At 45.8% G+C, this 6087-nt stretch overlaps 1 pseudogene; it reads right to left on the bottom strand.

Annotated features, from left to right (window-relative positions):
* Positions 1 to 954: 954 nt before the first annotated feature.
* Positions 955 to 5490, bottom strand: LOC132886060 (uncharacterized; annotated as a pseudogene).
* Between the last annotated feature and the right edge of the window lie 597 nt (positions 5491 to 6087).

Raw genomic sequence — 6087 nt, 5'->3', positions numbered from 1 at the left:
GAAATTAAAAGCACCCCAAATGAATCAGCTGACACTATTGCACAGTACATAAGACACACGGAAAAGACCTTCCAGGATTTCACCATGTTGCAATTTGCAAATTCAACCAATTCCCGCGAATTCAGGGCGGTGTTGCTACTATATCCAATCACCGCAACTTTCCCGTAAATTTGACCAATCGTTGGCGTCGTCTTGAGGTGACGTCGACAAACTACCTTCCACCTAACTTCTGTGTTTCCGTTCAAGAGAAGCAGCATGTGCGAGTCAGTGTTTTATATAGGCTTAAATTCTGTTACTGAAAGTGTGTTATGTTTACAGTGAAGGACTGTGTGCACTTTATTTTTTTACTTAATACAAGAAATTAATGGATGCCAACATTTTTGCCAAAATGGTATTTTATTTTCCATTGTTTAGGCAGCTTCAGCATCATACTGTGAGATTCTGTTCAAATTGTTTGGTTTTTTTTCTTCTATGAAGCCTGAGCCATTTATTTTATTAGTTTATAATTGTTTAATTTAGTCTTCAGGAGAGACTGCCTGCACACAGTACTAGTATTAGTAGTTTTTTTTTTCTTACATGAAAGCTGAGGCATTTATATTATATTTTAAGGTAACTTCATGTTGTGCTGTGAGGTTCTCTGCACTTTAACTTTTGAACCAACAGGTGCATTTGGATAAGTAAAGCCTATTTTTCTGCATTTTTGTAGTCCTGGTAATCTTTTATATTGGTAAAGTTGTTTATAGGACCATTTCTCAGTGTCTTTGTTTTTTTAATTGATACTTTTTCAGTAACTTGCTTACCTTATAACATACATCAGCAAGTGATACAACCTGGACACATCTTCAGTGATGTTAACTGGGGTCTTTGAGTGTTTTGGGTCTTTCAAACATCATGCACCCTCACCCAAGTGACCCAGCCAGGGGTGATCAAGCCCCAGCTTGTGTCCAGGTAGCGCTACCCTGCCCACGGATCTCCTCTTTTGATCCACAGCCACCGTGAGGCAACTTCAGATGCCTCAGTGGCTTCCTTTATGGCCCTTTGCCTCTTTGCCCCTGTGATGCCCAGCATGTTATAAGTCCTACAGAGGGACTGGCCTGCAAACCCTCTACATCCAACCTCAATGGGTTCACATCTTGTCCCCCACCCATTGTGGTGGCACTCCTCCACTAGCTGAGCATACTTAGCTCTCTTCCTCTAATTAGCTTCCTCAATGCGCTCCTCCCACGGGACAGTAAGCTCCAAGAAGACCACCTGTTTGATGGTTTCTGAGGTGAGGACTAAATCTGGTCTTATCGTTGTTGTGACTACCTTTTCCGGGAACTTAAGTTGCCTTCCCAAGTCAGCTCTCAACTCCCAGTCTTGAGCTGTTGCCAACAAACCAGAATACTTGGTCCTGGCCACAGCTAGTGGTTTCTCCCCGGCTCTCACAAAAGCGATGGTCTGCTTTGCAGGGCGGAGGCACTTGCACTGGTTGATTCCGTTGCAGATGGTATTCGCAATCACCCTTAGCACTTGGTCATGGCGCCAGCAGTAGCGTCCCTCACCCAAAGCTCTTGGGCAGCTGCTAAGGATGTGCTCCAGTGTCCCCCTTTTCTGGCACAGGGCGCAGGCTGGTGACTCTACCTTCCCCCAGCTGAACAGGTTTGATGGGCTTGGTAACACATCATAGACACCCTGGATTAGGAACCGAATGCACTGGGGCTCTGCTCTCCACAGCTCATTCCAGGAGACTTTAAGGTCTAGTGCATGCTCCCATCGAGTCCAGGCTCCCTGCTGCCGCATCCCCACCATCTTGCTGGCTCGTTCCTCTTCGATGAATGCCCGCACCTCTTTCTGAACCAGTGCTCTCTTGTCCTCTCCCTTTACCTGGTCGAAGCGAGGTGTTACATTGCTGCCGAGGCCTTCTCTACCTCGAGCCACTGTCCCGACCAGTGTCCTGTATCGTAGCCATGATTCAGCCACCTCCACAGCATCTGAAGCTCTCCACTTCTGCCCCGTCCTAACTTCAATGGCGGCCTGAGAGACCTTTGGGTCCTTTGACTCTCGGTACTGCAACACCTCCCTTGTATGGCTCACTTTAAACTCTTCCAACAGGCTGCTAGTTGGGAGTTTCAGCACGTTGTTATGGCCATACAGGGCGATGCTGCTCAGACTCCGAGGAAGGCCCAACCACTTCCGCAGGAACCTGCTGACTCTCCTCTCAAAGCTCTTGATCGTAGAAATTGAACCACATAGATCATGAGGGGCCACATAATCCTTGGAAGGATGCCATGTTGGTAAATCCAAGCCTTAAACTTGCCTGGTAGGCCCGATTTGTCCACTGCGGTCAACCATGCTTCCAACTCTTGGTTGGTTGATTGAATGGCTGCAGTGTCTCTCAGGCTGCAGTCGAAAACCTTCCCCAGGCTCTTCACAGGTTTCTCTGTGATGGGTGGAATCTGGGCACTGCCCAGCATGAACTGGAACTTGTCCATGACCTTCCCCTTCTTCAGCACAAGGCATCTGGATTTTTGTGGCTTAAAGGTCATATGGGCCCAGGTGAACACTTCCTCCAAACCCTTCAAGATCCACCTGCTCCCTGTCACGTGTGGTGTAGTTACAGTCAGGTCATCCATGAAGGCCCTGATTGGTGGCTGTCTGATGCCTGACTGGAGAAGGGCCTTCTGCACTGAAACTCGGCTGACTTTACCAGCATATTCATGGCTAGTGCAAAAAGAATCACTGAGATAGTACACCCTGTAATGATTCCCTTCTCGATCTTATGCCAGTCTGATGTTATGGCCCCTGAAGAAACCCTCATACTGAAGCATGGGCGTCGCCACCATTGAATGTGAAGGGGACATGTCCCCCTCACATTTCATAATTCTTCGTTTGGACCCCCCCACATTTAACATAAAATATTAGTTCACCCAACGCTGTTTCTGTTGCTTCGTGAAAGAATCCATTCCACTTGATCGATAAGAGAATACACAGACCACTGAAAATCCACTCCGGGTTTTCCGGGCGTTCCCTACAACAGCTCACCGCGCGCGAGTGAAGTGAATCTCAGCGCGAGCAGAGAAATGTTGGTGCAGCTGCTGGAAAGTGGAGGAGGTGACGTCAGCCCCATTGCAACCTCACAATGTCTAGCTTTTGCTAAAACCTTATTCTTTTGTTATATGCCCTCAAAATTAACCCTAGGACACGTTAAATTAATATTCAACTAAACAGTGAAATAAGCTTAGCCTAATGGGGTATTCTTGGTTGATGATGAATTGTTTGCAGTATTTGCTCCTCCCCAGACACAATGGACATAAGGACATTCTTTACAAAGAAGCAGAAAGTCAGTCAAAATTTCCCCACAGGACAGGTTTTTTTGTCCCAATGGAAATGTTAGTGCAGTTAGCTGGCTAGTCAATGTTAGATGTATCAGCTAGCTTAACGTTAGCTATCATTTAATTCAAACCCAGTAGGCCTGCCTTACTATAATGCCAAGAATTATGTCAAGTCTGCTCTGATGATATTTATTGATTCCTTGTTTTGTCTGGTCTTTGCCAGTTTTCTGGAAAGTAACATGGGAAATCAGTGTATGGGGAAGGAATAGTAGAGAGGAAAGCGATGGAGAGAGATGGATGTTATTCCAGGTGGATTGTGAAGGAAATGGGGATAAAAGTTATGAAGTGGTAGAAATTGTGGTGGCACCAATATAAGGAGTTATATCTATAAATCTATTTGTTATACTAATCTGTAAATGCTACTGTAGTACCACCATTGCATGTAGGTTGACAAAACTGCACTTGTTCATTGTGTGAAGTTCTCTTTTATGTGTCATTGCTTGACCCAGTGTAATTTTATGTTATGAAGACTGCATGATGCCATGCCATTTTTGTTATGAGTATCGCTAAATCGGAAAAAAGTAAAATGCACCCACTAAAGTCACTGTTGGTGGTGAACAAAATTGCACCTGTTCATTGTGTGAAGTTATTTTTTATGCGTCACCGTTGCTTGACCCAGTGTGATTTTGTGTTATGAAGTTTGCATGATACCATGTCATGCCTGTCATTGTGTGAGATTATGAATATTCTTATTTTTAAACATACAGTTGAGTGTCACTATTGCTTGGCCCAGTGGCATGTTGTGTTACATCTAAAACTAAATAGAAAACACAAAATAAAAAGTAAAATGCACCCATAAAGTCATTGTTGGTGATAAATTGTGTCACATTCATCTCATTATCTTAGGCGTAGCGGTGGGTTTAAAAACAGGCTGATGAATATATGGACTAGTTGAATGAGGACTTATTGTTGAGTCTCTAAAATAGTCATTGAATTAAGTGACTTTTGTAGGTAAAATTAGGTGTTTAACAACCTGTTAAAAATACACCAGAATGCAGGAAATGGCATCTAATTAATTAAAAATTTTCTGGTGGAGGACCCCCCGCCAGTGTGTCCCCCCCACATATGCTTCTGATGCCCCTGTACTGAAGCCATTGTAGTAGTCAAGAATGAGGTTCTTGAACTTATCTGGAATATAGTGCCGCCGCAGTGCCTCTTCCACCAGCTTGTGTGGTATGGATCCGTAGGCGTTTGTGAGGTCCAGCCACAGCACAACTAGATCACCTCTGTTCTCTCTTGCTTCTCTGATCAGCTGGGTAACCACACCTGTATGCTCCAGGCACCCTGATACCTTGGGGATCCCTCCTTTTTGAACTGAGGTGTCGATATAGTCGTTCTTTAGGAGGTAGTCCATTAGGCGCCTTGCAACAATGCTGAAGAATATCTTTCCTTCAACACTGAGCAGGGAGATGGTTCTAAACTGGTCGATGTTCTTTGACTCTTCCTCCTTCGGAATCCACACTCCTTCAGCAAACCTCCACCGTTCAGCGACCCTTCCCCTCCTCCATATCACCTTCAGGCTCCTCCAGAGCCTGTGGAGTAACCTTGGGCAGTTCTTATAAACCCTATAAGGCACCCCGCTAGGTCCTGGAGCTGAGCTTGTTCTTGCCTTCTTGACCACCTCCTGGATCTCCTTCCAACTGGGCTCCTTTCCATCAAAGTCCAGTACTGGTACAGAAGGGTCAATTAGGAGCTTGCAGTTACCCAGATCTTGCTCCCTGAGTGCATCACTTAAGGTGGTGGAGAGGTATTCGTCAATGTCACCTTTAGAACAGTTCAGCTTGCCACTGCACTTCTGCCCCAGCAGCTGTTTTGTAAATCCAAATGGATTTGCTAGAAAGGCAGTTCGCTTCCTGGCTCTCTCTTTTCTCCTCCTCCTGTGCCATTCAGCCCTCCTCAAGGTCATGAGCTTCCTGCGTAGGATGCTGTGTAGCTCTGACAGAGGTCCCCTCTCCTCCTCACTTGCCTCCTTGAACTGCTGCCTCAGGCTCTTCAGTTCTTGCCTAAGCTGGTGAATCTTCTTCGCCCGATTGTTCTTGGTGTAGGGAAGTTTCTCTGTTTTCTTCTCTTCCAATCCAAACCTCTCGGCTGCTAGGCTCATGATGATGGTGGTCATGGACTGGAGGCACCGGTCAACATCACCCTTAGCCATGCCATCCAAGATGTTATTGGCATCTTCATCAAACTGGAGCCACTCCTTCTCCTTGTTGGCTTGTGGCCACTTGACCCAACAGTGTTCTGATGGTCTGTGTGGCTTTGGTGCTCGTGTCACCTGGAGGTTCTTGGCACTGTGGGTTGACTCTGGGCCATGCTCCTCCTGCGTCTCACCAGGGTTATTCCCTGAGCACTGTGGCACCTGCCCCATCTGCACACATCTCATCTTGGCCTGGTGGATCCTCAGGCCACGTGGGTTCTTGCACACTTTGCCACAAGTGCAAACTGCACTCATAGTCGTGCTTCCATTTCCAAGGTCAGTTATTCTTTGGTCTGTCCAAATAGGATCCTCATTCTGCCCCCCTCTCTCGGGGATCCTTGGGGGTATCTATCCGTAATAACTTAATATTTAACATATCACTCAATTTTAATCACAAAAAGAGAAAATCGCAATAATTTCTCGCAACTTTCACTTCCTCCCGCAATGTAATTGCAACAAAATCCTAAAAAACACCACAACTTTCATCGCAATTTTTTGGAAAAACCCCCGCAACATCAG

Source organism: Neoarius graeffei, chromosome 1 (assembly GCF_027579695.1).
Source record: "Neoarius graeffei isolate fNeoGra1 chromosome 1, fNeoGra1.pri, whole genome shotgun sequence".
NCBI lineage: Eukaryota > Metazoa > Chordata > Actinopteri > Siluriformes > Ariidae > Neoarius > Neoarius graeffei.
This window is presented reverse-complemented; position numbering and strand designations above follow the sequence as displayed.